Raw genomic sequence first — 14,171 nt, 5'->3', positions numbered from 1 at the left:
GGAGGAGCGTGGGATTCCAGTGGGGAGGCGTTCTCTTCCTGCGCTGCGAAGCGCGCTCCTGTCCTCGAGGTTCGGATGCAGAAGGTGCAGTCACGTGTGACTGCTCAGCCAATCAAGTACTGTATTCCACAGCTTTCTCATTAATAGCAATGGGAACTATGTATCGACGAGTTCTCACTGCTATTAATGAGAAAAAAAAACAAACACACTAAACACATATAATATAAAATAAAAAACACACCTCATTTAATTAAAATTAATTGAAATTAAAGTTAATAAATATCTGAGAGAATTTTTTTCCCGAGTTTTAAAAAGTTTTTAAAAATATAGTTAAAAATAAATGTAACATTGGGTAGGCTTTTAAAAAATAATGTGTTTTTTAAATTTAATTTAATTATATTTTTGTATGTTTTTAAACTCTTACACCTGTAAAAGTAGGCTATATGCCTTCTTTTATCAGGCGCAAGAGTTTTGAGGACATTTGCTGGGCAAGTTATGGGTAAATCCCGCAATCTTGCCCTTGTAAATGTCCTCGTTCCCGAGATCCGTGAGATCTATCAAACTCCAGCTTGACACATCGGAAAAGCCAGTTTTCAGTGCATGCGCATTGTGCACTGAAAACCGGCTTTCGCGATGCCTTCCAGGGACCGTACACACTCCGTACGGACACAGGGAGGCCGGGATTTCAGCGCCGATATGTTGAGAGGGTGAGATGAAGTCGGGTGGGAGGAGGCTCCTATGGAGCATAAACACCAGCTTGGACCAGTTGGGCCAAATGGCTTGTTTCTTTGCTGTAAGTTCTATGTAATAAAACTTTTATCTCACTACATACTCAGTAGGTTAATGTTCGCAGTGAGCTGGCTGTAGTTTTGAGTAAATGTTTTGTTTGGGGAGGGAGGCGGGGAGTGAATGAGATAGACACATCAGTTTGTCCAAACTCTGTGGACATTGTTATCAAAATGGCTGGCTAATTACTACCAAAATGGCTTCTTGAAGTGTGCTTTTTTGTTTCTTTGATATCTAAACTGACAACCAGTTTCACTAGTTGTGTTGGTATTCAGAGTTGGTTATGGGGTTTGGGACAGCTAGTTATGATGGTGTAGACAGCGTGCTCACTGGTAACGGTGACATGACCAGCTAGCTCACCGCACCAGTCGATGCAAGGGCAGAAAATGGCTAGTTTGCTGTTTTGTCAAATACTGAAGAAGTTTGTCTGCCTCCTAGAATTGAAGGCCAAACTGGTGATGAGGTTTTGTTTGTGGCAGATTACTGTGGCTTCTCCTGTGAACCAGATGAGGGTTGAATTCCAGAAGTAAACAGAGTTGATGATTTGATGATGCAAAATTAGATGGGAAATCAGCATTACCTCTGGGCAGGCCAAATCTTCATGTTCAATTTATCAACCATGACTTATTCCAGATGACACAGGAGCTGGTATCGCAGACTTCCTGCAAACAGTGACAATGGTGGGCTGCAATTCCACTCGGCCAGAACCTCCCTGTATGATAGCAGAACCATCAGCTTTTCCTCGGTACCTGACACAGTTAGTATACAAACTAAATGTAGCGAGATGGTGCAAGGAAGCGGAGGGTAGAAATGCCTTGCAGTCTAGCCGCACTTTGATTTGTCATAGAAACATAGAAAATAGGTGCAGGAGTAGGCCATTCGGCCCTTCGAGCCTGCACCATCATTCAATAAGATCATGGCTGATCATTCCCTCAGTACCCCTTTCCTGCTTTCTCTCCATACCCCTTGATCCCCTTAGCCGTAAGGGCCATATCTAACTCACTCTTAAATATATCCAATGAATTGGCATCAGCAACTCTCCGCGGCAGGGAATTCCACAGGTTAACAACTCTCTGAGTGAAGAAGTTTCTCCTCATCTCAGTCCTAAATGGCTTACCCCTTATCCTAAGACTGTGTCCCCTGGTTCTGGACTTCCCCAACATCGGGAACATTCTTCCCGCATCTAACCTGTACCGTCCCGTCAGAATCTTATATGTTTCTATGAGATCCCCTCTCATTCTTCTAAACTCCAATGTATAAAGGCCCAGTTGATCCAATCTCTCCTCATATGTCAGTCCTCCTATGTTCTACATACCCTCTCCTACACATAGAATTACACACCAATTTAGAGCAGAGAAATAGACGATTTGGCCCCACATGTCCATGTCACCACACGAGTCTAATCCCACCTTACTTCATCTCATCCTATCAACATATCTTTCTATTCCTTCAACCACTCCATGTGGCAGTGAGTTCCACATTCTCACCACACTCTGAGTAAAGATGTTTTTCCTGAATCCCTTATTTAGATGTATTAATGACTATCTTATATTTATGCCCCTTAGTTTTGAACTTCTCCACAAGTGGAAACTTCTCTCTGTCTATCCAACCGACCATTATCAGGTCACCTCTCACTTCTCTTTTTTAGAGAAAAGAGCGCCAGCCTGTTCACTCTTGCCTCCTCCCCATGTTCTCACTGTGTTGCAATCAAGACTCATTGCACCATCTCCTACACACTCTTATTCTTTCCCAGGACCTGTGGAGCTCTTTGCTTCCCTCCTCTTTCCCTTTCTCTCATCATGTACAGGCTTTTAAAACCCAAATAGAGTGTCATCGTCCCACTGCTTGATTCACCCCCTCTACTCTCCTATTCGAACCTTGATGGTGTCCTGCACCGTGGACTTTGCTCCTTCACCGAGGATTTTTCAATTTTTTTTTGAACGTAGATCCCATCTCATGAGCTACAGTGGTGCTGGGTGGTGCTACCAATGTTCCAAGTGTGAGATCACTGTAGAAGTACACTTGGTCAGCTCCGCTGGGCAGACCACATCGTTCGCATGCCAGACACAAGACTCCCAAAGCAAGCGCTCTACTCGGAACTCGTCCACAGCAAACGAGCCAAAGGTGGGCAGCGAAAACGTTACAAGGACACCCTCAAAGCCTCCCTGGTGAAGTGCAACATCCCCACTGACACTGGGGAGACCCTGTCCCGTCCCGTCAGAATCTTATATGTTTCTATGAGATCCCCTCTCATTCTTCTAAACTCCAATGTATAAAGGCCCAGTTGATCCAATCTCTCCTCATATGTCAGTCCTCCTATGTTCTACATACCCTCTCCTACACATAGAATTACACACCAATTTAGAGCAGAGAAATAGACGATTTGGCCCCACATGTCCATGTCACCACACGAGTCTAATCCCACCTTGCTTCATCTCATCCTATCAACATATCTTTCTATTCCTTCCCTAAGTGGAGGAAGCGCATACGGGAGAGCGCTGAGCACCTCAAGCCTCGTCGCCGAGAGCATGCAGAAACCAAGCGCAGGCAGCGGAAAGAGTGTGCGGCAAACCAGTCCCGCCCACCACTTCCCGCAACAACTGTCTGTCCCATCTGAGACAGAGACTGTGGTTCTCGTATTGGACTGTTCAGCCACCTAAGGACTCCTGTTAAGAGTGGAAGCAAGTCTTCCTCGATTCCGAGGGACTGCCTATGATGATGATGATGGTATCAAAATGATTTCATGTTGGGCGGGAACAGATGACTCAAGACCAACTTCTTCTGTGATTCTGTTTTATTTATGAAAGGTTGTTCCTTCCCCCACCCCACCTTAAAGCTTCTTTAGAACAAAGTTTCGATGAAGGGGAATTGGGTGGAACAGTAAATGGTCTTTCAGCTCCTGGGCTGTGGGTTCAAATCCAACCCAGACTGATGGGATGAAAGCCTCGGGCCTGCTACTCGTGGACATGGGCCGACAGCACAAAACTGCCCCTAGTTCGGCATTAATTGGCAATGTCACTCAGGAAAAGTGCTGTAGTGCTGCAAGTAGGGCTTGGGCCATGTTGGGCCAGAGGAGATATATCGTTACTCTACAGCTGGCATTGCTATACCTTTCCTAGGAATGTTTAACGGTCGATGCCTGAAATAGGAAGAGTTCCATTGTCCAGCACCCACATCCCTCACTTCAATGAGCATAAAAAATACACTTAAGATCCAAGACTGCTGGTTTTAGGACCCTGTAAGGGCCGTGGAAACTCAACAACATCCTGTGTGTTTCCTCTAAATTTGGAACAATCTTCACAGCCAACACAGTAGGTAGTAGAAGGTACAATTTGACTGTAAAGTTGTCAGGATAAATCATGGTTTGGGGGAAATGCTAAGTAATCCCACAGCTTTCCCTCAATCTTGAGATGAGAAATTTGCTCCACAGAGAGAAAGAACTTGCATTGTTATGGCACCTTATCACATCCTTGGGACACCCAATATGGCTTAAAGTCCAACTAATTAGGTTTGCAGTTGACTTATTGTTACATAGGCAAATGCACAGGAAAGATCCCACAAACAACAAATGAGATGAATAACCCATTCATTTGTTTTTGGTAGTGTTGGTTGAGCGAGAGGCTTTGGCCAGGGAAACAATATTGGCTCAGAAGATCAAGATGTTGAATCAGTTTGGGTGGAGATAAGGAATAATAAGGGGAAAAAGTCACTGATCGGTGTCGTCTATAGGCCCCCTAACAGCAGCTACACTGTTGGTTGGATTGGATAAATCAAGAAATAATAGAGGTTTGTAAAAAAGGAACGGCAGTAATCATGGGCAATTTTAACCTTCATATAATTGGACAAAGCAAATTTGCCAGGGTAGCCTTGAGGAAGAGTTCATAGTGTATCTGGGATAGTTTCCTTGAACAGTACATTGCAGAATCAACCAGGGAGCAGGCTATCTTACATCTGGTACTGTGTAATGAGAAAGGATTAATAAATGATCTCCAAGTAAAAGATCCTCCAAGAATGATTGACCATAACATGGTTGAATTTCAAATTCAGTTGGAGGGTGAGAAAGTTGGATCTCAAACCAGTGTCCTAAGCTTAAATAAAGGAGACTACAAAGGTATGAAGGCAGAGTTGGCTAAAGTGGACTGGGAAAATAGATTAAAGTGTGGGACGGTTGATAAGCAGTGGCAGACATTTAAGGAGATATTTCATAACTCGCAACAAAAATATATCCCAATGAGAAGGAAAGACTGTAAGAGAAGGAATAACCATCCATGGCTAACTAAGGAAATAGGGGATGATATCAAATTCTAAAAGGACAAAGGGTGTTAAAAAAACAAGCCTGAAGGCTTTGTGTCTTAATGCAAGGAGTATCCGCAATAAGGTGGATGAATTAACTGTGCAAATAGATGTTAATAAATATGATGTGATTGGGATTACGGAGACGTGGCTCCAGGATGATCAGTGCTGGGAACTCAACATTCAGGGGTATTCGACATTCAGGAAGGATAGAGTAAAGGGAAAAGGAGGTGGGGTAGCATTGTTGGTTAAAGAGGAGATTAATGCAATAGTTAGGAAAGACATTAGCTTGGATGATGTGGAATCTATATGGGTAGAGCTGCAGAACACCAAAGGGCAAAAAACGTTAGTAGGAGTTCTGTACAGACCTCCAAACAGTAATAGGGATGTTGGGGAGGGCATCAAACAGGAAATTAGGGGTGCATGCAATAAAGGTGTAGCAGTTATAATGGGTGACTTTAATATGCACATAGATTGGGCTAGCCAAACTGGAAGCAATACGGTGGAGGAGGATTTCCTGGAGTGCATAAGGGATGGTTTCCTAGACCAGTATGTTGAGGAACCAACTAGGGGGGAGGCCATCTTAGACTGGGTGTTGTGTAATGAGAGAGGATTAATTAGCAATCTCATTGTGCGAGGCCCCTTGGGGAAGAGTGACCATAATATGGTGGAATTCTGCATTAGGATGGAGAATGAAACAGTAAATTCAGAGACCATGGTCCAGAACTTAAAGAAGGGTAACTTTGAAGGTATGAGGCGTGAATTGGCTAGGATAGATTGGCGAATGATACTTAGGGGGTTGACTGTGGATGGGCAATGGCAGACATTTAGAGACCGCATGGATGAATTACAACAATTGTACATTCCTGTCTGGCGTAAAAATAAAAAAGGGAAGGTGGCTCAACCGTGGCTATCTAGGGAAATCAGGGATAGTATTAAAGCCAAGGAAGTGGCATACAAATTGGCCAGAAATAGCAGCGAACCCGGGGACTGGGAGAAATTTAGAACTCAGCAGAGGAGGACAAAGGGTTTGATTAGGGCAGGGAAAATGGAGTACGAGAAGAAGCTTGCAGGGAACATTAAGGTGGATTGCAAAAGTTTCTATAGGTATGTAAAGAGAAAAAGGTTAGTAAAGACAAACGTAGGTCCCCTGCAGTCAGAATCAGGGGAAGTCATAACGGGGAACAAAGAAATGGCAGACCAATTGAACAAGTACTTTGGTTCGGTATTCACTAAGGAGGATACAAACAACCTTCCGGATATAAAAGGGGTCAGAGGGTCTAGTAAGGAGGGGGAACTGAGGGAAATCTTTATTAGTCGGGAAATTGTGTTGGGGAAATTGATGGGATTGAAGGCCGATAAATCCCCAGGGCCTGATGGACTGCATCCCAGAGTACTTAAGGAGGTGGCCTTGGAAATAGTGGATGCATTGACAGTCATTTTCCAACATTCCATTGACTCTGGATCAGTTCCTATGGAGTGGAGGGTAGCCAATGTAACCCCACTTTTTAAAAAAGGAGGGAGAGAGAAAACAGGGAATTATAGACCGGTCAGCCTGACCTCAGTAGTGGGTAAAATGATGGAATCAATTATTAAGGATGTCATAGCAGTGCATCTGGAAAATGGTGACATGATAGGTCCAAGTCAGCATGGATTTGTGAAAGGGAAATCATGCTTGACAAATCTTCTGGAATTTTTTGAGGATGTTTCCAGTAAAGTGGACAAAGGAGAACCAGTTGATGTGGTATATTTGGACTTTCAGAAGGCTTTCGACAAGGTCCCACACAAGAGATTAATGTGCAAAGTTAAAGCACATGGGATTGGGGGTAGTGTGCTGACGTGGATTGAGAACTGGTTGTCAGACAGGAAGCAAAGAGTAGGAGTAAACGGGTACTTTTCAGAATGGCAGGCAGTGACTAGTGGGGTGCCGCAAGGTTCTGTGCTGGGGCCCCAGCTGTTTACATTGTACATTAATGATTTAGACGAGGGGATTAAATGCAGCATCTCCAAATTTGCGGATGACACTAAGTTGGGTGGCAGTGTGAGCTGCGAGGAGGATGCTATTAGGCTGCAGAGTGACTTGGATAGGTTAGGTGAGTGGGCAAATGCATGGCAGATGAAGTATAATGTGGATAAATGTGAGGTTATCCACTTTGGTGGTAAAAACAGAGAGACAGACTATTATCTGAATGGTGACAGATTAGGAAAAGGGAAGGTGCAACGAGATCTGGGTGTCATAGTACATCAGTCATTGAAGGTTAGCATGCAGGTACAGCAGGCGGTTAAGAAAGCAAATGGCATGTTGGCCTTCATAGCGAGGGGATTTGAATACAGGGGCAGGGAGGTGTTGCTACAGTTGTACAGGGCCTTGGTGAGGCCACACCTGGAGTATTGTGTACAGTTTTGGTCTCCTAACTTGAGGAAGGACATTCTTGCTATTGAGGGAGTGCAGCGAAGATTCACCAGACTGATTCCCGGGATGGCGGGACTGACCTATCAAGAAAGACTGGATCAACTGGGCTTGTATTCACTGGAGTTCAGAAGAATGAGAGGGGACCTCATAGAAACGTTTAAAATTCTGACGGGTTTAGACAGGTTAGATGCAGGAAGAATGTTCCCAATGTTGGGGAAGTCCAGAACCAGGGGTCACAGTCTGAGGATAAGGAGTAAGCCATTTAGGACCGAGATGAGGAGAAACTTCTTCACCCAGAGAGTGGTGAACCTGTGGAATTCTCTACCACAGAAAGTAGTTGAGGCCAATTCACTAAATATATTCAAAAGGGAGTTAGATGAAGTCCTTACTACTCGGGGGATCAAGGGTTATGGCGAGAAAGCAGGAAGGGGGTACTGAAGTTTCATGTTCAGCCATGAACTCATTGAATGGCGGTGCAGGCTAGAAGGGCTGAATGGCCTGCTCCTGCACCTATTTTCTATGTTTCTATGTTTCTATGAAATCAAGGGCATGCAAAGTGGCCAAGACTAGTGGGAGGTCAGAGGATTGGAACAATTTTAAAAGCCAACGAAGAATGACCAAAAAAATAAGAAAGAGCGGGAAGATAGATTATGAAAGTAAACTCGCACAAAATATAAAAAGTTTCTATAGGTACATAAAAAGGAAAAAGTTGGCGAAAGTAAATATTGGTCCCATAGAGGATGAGACTGGGGAATTAATAATGGGGGACAGGGAAATGGCAGAGACTTTGAACAAATATTTTGTATCGGTCTTCACGGGAGAAGACACTGCAAACATCCCAATAATGGACAATCAAGGGGCTATAGGGAGGGAGGAACTTAATACAATCACTATCACTAAAGAAGTAGTACTCGGTAAAATAATGGTGGTAAAAAAGGCAGATTAACCCTCTGGACCTGATGGCTTGCATTCTAGTGTCTTAAAAGAAGTGGCTGCAAAAATAGTGGATGCATTGGTTATAATCTACCAAAATTCCCTGGATTCTGGGGAAGTCCCAGCAGATTGGAAACCCGCAAATGTAACGCCCCTATTTAAAAAAAGGAGTCCTACAGAAAGCAGGAAACTATAGACCAGTTAGGCTAACATCTGTTGTTGGGAAAATGCTGGAGTCTATTAAGGAAGCAGTAGTGGGACATTTGGAAAAGCATAATTCAATCAAGCAGAGTCAGCATGGTTTTATGAAAGGGAAATCGTGTTTGACAAATTTGCTGGAGTTCTTTGAGGATGGAACGTGAAGGGTGGACAAGGGGGAACCAGTGGATGTGGTGTATTTGGGTTTCCAGACGACATTCGATAAGGTGCCACATAAATGGTTACTGCACAAGATAAAAGTTCAAGGGGTCTGGGGTAATATATTAGCACGGATAGCAGATTGGCTAACTAACAGAAAACAGGGAGTTGGGATAAATGGGTCATTTTCTGGTTGGCAAACAGTAACTAGTGGGGTGCCACAGGGATCGGTGCTGGGACCTCAACTATTTACAATCTATATTAATGACTTGGATGAAGGGACTGAATGTAATGTAGCCAAGTTTGCTGATGATACAAAGATGGGTGGGACAGCAAATTGTGAGGAGGACACAAAAAGTCCGAAAAGGGATATAGACAGGCTAAGTGAGTGGGCAAAAATTTGGCAGATGGAGTATAATGTGGGAAAATGTGAGGTTATCCACTTTGGCAGAAAAAATAGAAAAGCAAATTATAATTTAAGTGGAGAAAAACTGCAAATTGCTGCTGTACAGAGGGAACTAGGTGTCCTGATGCAAGAAACACAAAAAGTTAGTATACAGGTAGAGAAAGTAATCAGGAAGGCAAATAGAATGTTGGCCTTTATTGCAAGGGGGATAGAGTATAAAAGCAGAGAAGTCCTACTACAACTGTACAGTGTATTGGTGAGGCCACACCTGGAGTACTGCGTACAGTTTTGGTCTCCGTATTTAAGGAAGGATATACTTGAATTGGAGACAGTTCAGAGAAGGTTCACTAGGTTGATTCCGGAGATGAGGGGGTTGACTTATGAAAATAGGTTGAGTAGGTTGGGTCTATACACATTGGAGTTCAGAAGAATGAGAGGTGATCTTATTGAAACATATAAGATAATGAGGGGCTTGACAACGTGAATGCAGAGAGGATATTTCCACTTATAGGGGAAATTAAAGCTAGGGCATATACTCTGAATAAGAGGCCGCCCATTTAAAACTGAGATGTGGAGGAATTTCTTCTGAGGGTTGTAAATCTGGAATTCTCTGCCCCAGAGAGCCGTGGAGGCTGGGTCATTGAATATATTTAAGGCGGAGATAGGCAGATTTTTGAACGATAAGGGAATAAAGGGTTACGGGGAGCATGCAGGGAAGTGGAGCTGAGTCCATGATCAGATTAGCCATGATCTTATTAAATGGCAGAGCACACTCGAGGGGCCAAATGGCTTACTCCTGCTCCTATTTGTTATGTTCATATGCTGATCTTTGAAAAAAGCCATGGGGTCTTTCAAGCCCGCCTGAACAATTGAACAAAAAAACATAAGAATTTGGAGTAAGAGTAGGCCATATGGCCCTTTGTGCCTGCTCCTCCATTGATAGAAGTATCATAGAATGGTTACAGCAGAGAAAGTGGCCATTCGGTCCGTTGAGCCCGTGCCGACTCTCCAAGTGCAGTTCAGCTAGTCTGACTCACTCGCCCTTTCCCCGCAACCCTGCAATTTTTTTTCCTTCAGGTACCAACTCCCTTTGAAAGCCACGATTGAATCTGCCTCCACCACACTCAGGCAGTGCATTCCAGATCCCAACCACTCGCTGCGTAAAGACGTTTTTCCTCATGTCGCCTTTGGTTCTTCTGCCAATCACCTTAAATCTGTGTCCTCTGGTTCTCGACTCTTCCACCAATGGGAACAGTTTCTCGCTCTCTACTCTATCTCGACCCCTCATGATTTTGAACACCTCTATCAAATCTCCTCTCAACCGTCTCTGCTCTAAGGAGAACAACCCCAGCTTCTCCAGTCTATCCACGTAACTGAAGTCCCTCATCCCTGGAATCATTCTTGTAAATCTTTTCTGCACGCTCTCTAAGACCTTCATATCCTTCCTAAAGTGTGGTGCCCAGAATTGGACACAGTACTTCAGTTGAGGTCGGACTAGTGTTTTATAAAGGTTCATTATAACTTCCATGCTTTTGTACTTTATGCCTCTATTTATGAAGCCCAGGATCCCGTATGCTTTTTTTAACCGCTTTCTCAACCTGCCCTGCCACCTTCAATGATTTGTGCACACATATCCCCAGTTCTCTGTTCCTGCACCTCCTTTAGAAATGTAGCCTTTAGTTTATATTGGGGCAGAAATTCCTCTGGGGGTCTTCCCGTGGGCAATTGCCTCCTCGCTGGAGATTTTTTACGAATTTATCTGGTGGTCTAGCAGGCGTTCTGGATTCCGGTGGGGAGGTCTCTCCCACGCTGCAAAGCATGCTCCCGTGCAGAGGGTCCCACGCAGAAGATGCAGTCACGTGTGACTGCTCAGCCAATCAGATATGTATTTCACAGGTTCCCATAAATAGCACTGAGACTCGCGTAACTACGAGTTCTCAGTGGTTTTGTTCCCATTAATAGCAATCACACAAAATAATAAAAAATAAAAAACAGACCACATATATTTAAAATTAATTGAAATTACCGTTATTATGTCTTATAAAAATAAAATATTTTCCCGATTTTTAAAAAAGTTTTTTAAATTATGGTTTAAAATAAACTTACCGTAGTGGGGAGGGTTTTTAACAATAAACATAGGGGTTAAGTTTCGGCCTGAGTTGCTCCTATTTTTTTGGAGCAACTAGTTTAGAATGGAGTGTCTGAGCAATTGCAATTCTCGGCCTTTCGTTTGCTCCAGTTCTAGTGAGTTCGAAGAGTTTCATTTTAGAACAGATTTTTTTTCCAAACGTGGGCGTGTCCGGCCACTTATGCCTATTTTGCAAGTTTAGGCAGTGAAAACTTACTCCAAACTAACTTAGAATGGAGTAAGTGTAGATTTTTGAACGCTCAAAAAAACCTTGCCTACACTTCGAAAATCAGGCATAGGTTACAAATCAGGTGTAGGGAATGAGGGGTGGGGTTTAACAAACACTAAACACTTCACTTTTACAAATAAAGAGCCATCATCAATAATAAATGATAAATAAACCAATAAATCAATCCAAATAAATTAAAAAATTAAAAATTAAAAATCACTCAATAAATAAAAAATATATTTCTACTCACCAACTGCAGCACCAGGGAGAAGAGGGGATGAGATGATTGGGGGGGGGGGGGATGAGAAGATGATTGGGGGGGGAAGAGAAGATGATGGTGGGGGGAAAGAAGATGATGATGGGGGGGAAGAGAAGATGATGATGGGGGGGGGGGAGAGAAGATGATGATGGGGGGGGGAAGAGATGATGTTGATTGGGGGGGAGGAGGGGAGAGAAGATGATGATTGGGGGGGAGGGGAGAGAAGATGATGATGGGGGAGGGAGGGGAGAGAAGATGATGATGGGGAGGGGAGAGAAGATGATGATGGGGGGGAAGAGAAGATGATGGGAGGGGGTAAAGAGAAGATGATGATGGGGGGGAAGAGAAGATGATGGGGGGGAGAGGGGAGAGAAGATGATGATGGGAGGTGGGGAAGAGAAGATGATGGGGGGGGAAGAGAAGATGATGGGTGGAGAGGGGAGAGAAGATGATGATGGGGGGTGGGGAAGAGAAGATGATGGGGGGGGGAAGAGAAGATAATGGGCGGGGAAGAGAAGATGATGGGTGGAGAGGGGAGAGAAGATGATGGGGGGAGAAGAGAAGATGATGGGGGGAGAGGGGAGAGAAGATGATGATGGGGGTGGGGAAGAGAAGATGATGATGGGGGTGGGGAAGAGAAGATGATGGGGGGGCGGAAGAGAAGATGATGATGGGGGGAAGAGAAGATGATGGGGAGGGGGAAGATAATATGATGGGGGGGGAAGAGAAGATGATGGGGGGGGGGAAAGAAGATGATGGGGGGGGAAGAGAAGATGATGGGGGGGAGAGGGGAGAGAAGATGATGATGGAGGTGGGGAAGAGAAGATGATGGGGGGAGAAGAGAAGATGATGGGGGAGAGGGGAGAGAAGATGATGATGGGGGGTGGGGAAGAGAAGATGATGGGAGGGGGGGAAGAGAAGATGATGATGGGGGGGGGAAGAGAAGATGATGGGGGGGAAGAGAAGATAATGATGGGGGGGAAGAGAAGATGATGGTGGGGGGGAAGAGAAGATGCTGGGGGGGAAGAGAAGATGATGGGGGGGAGCGGGGAGAGAAGATGATGATGGGGGGGGGAAGAGAAGATGATGGGGGGGTGGGGAAGAGAAGATGATGGGGGGGGGAAGAGAAGAAGATGCCAGGCTGCTGCCGACGCCGCCGACTCTTCGGGCGGGGCCCGCCCCAGCGAGAGGCCGGGCAGGCGGGCCCCGCCGAGGACTTCGGGCAGGGTTCGCATGCAGCCGATGCCGGGCTGCCGACGACTCTTCGGGCGGGGCCCGCCCCAGCAAGATGGAGGGCGGGCAGGCCCCGCCGCCGAGGTAAGATGCGCTGGCCACTCGGCCGGGGATAGAGGCGACGTCCCTTCAGCCTGGGATAGGGTCGTCGCCCCGGAGACAGGACGCCGGCAGCTACTGCGCACACGCGCAGCCTCCACTGCGCATGCGCGCAGCTGCCTGAACTGTTTTCGGTGCAGGGCTGTAGCTCTGCCCCCAGCAGCTTCTACTGTGCCGCGCCGAGGTGGAATCGGGCCTACAGCTACCAGAGAATGGTGAGGTAAGTATTCGGCGCAATTTTTGTTCTATAAATTAGGCAGGCCTCTCCGATGTGCGTCGTTCTAGCGGGCGGCCGAAACTCCACCCCTATGTGTTTATAATTTTATTTCACAATTGTTTTTGCATGGTTTAAAACATTGCACCTGTAAAAGTAGGCTATGCACCTGCCTTTTCAGGCACAAGATTTTTGAGGACATTTGCTGGGCAAGATATGGGTAAATAGCCCAATCTTGCCCGTGCAAATGTCCTCGCTCCCGATCTGTCAACCTCGCTCCCAATCTGGCTATGTTCTGTCAAGCTCCGGTTTGACAGATCGGAAAAGCCTGTTATTAGCACATGCGCATTGTGCGCAGAAAACCGGCTTTTCCAATGCCTTCCCGGGTCCGTAGAAACTTTGTACGGGCCCGGGGCGTCGGAATTTCCACACCAATGTCTCTCCTCATTCTTCCAACCAAAATGTATCACTTCGCACTTTTCTGCATTAAATTTCATCTGCCACGTGTCCGCCCATACCACCAGCCTGTATATGTCTTCTTGAAGTCTATCACTATCCTCACTGATCACTATAAATCCAAGTTTTGTGTCTTCTGAAAATTTTTAAATAGTGCCCTGTACACCCAAGTCCATGTCATTAATATAGATCAAGTAAAACAGTGCTCCTAGTACCAACCCCTGGGAAACAGCACTGTATAGCTTCCTCCAGTCTGATAAACATCCAGTCATCACTACACTCCGTTCCCTATCACTTAGCCAATTTCATAAGTAGGCTGCCACTGTCCCTTTTATTCCATGGGCTTCAACTTTGCTGTCAAGCCG

General features: G+C 45.3%; 1 protein-coding gene across 2 annotated transcripts in view; it reads left to right on the top strand.

Annotated features, from left to right (window-relative positions):
- The window catches only part of gpc5b (glypican 5b), an 829,244-nt gene that overhangs the window by 89,090 nt on the left and 725,983 nt on the right, over positions 1 to 14,171 (top strand). The window lies entirely within an intron of this gene.

This window comes from Pristiophorus japonicus, chromosome 6 (assembly GCF_044704955.1).
Source record: "Pristiophorus japonicus isolate sPriJap1 chromosome 6, sPriJap1.hap1, whole genome shotgun sequence".
In the NCBI taxonomy this organism is placed as follows: Eukaryota; Metazoa; Chordata; class Chondrichthyes; family Pristiophoridae; genus Pristiophorus; species Pristiophorus japonicus.
Note: the sequence above shows the minus strand (reverse complement) of the source record. Positions and strands in the feature narration are given on the sequence as shown.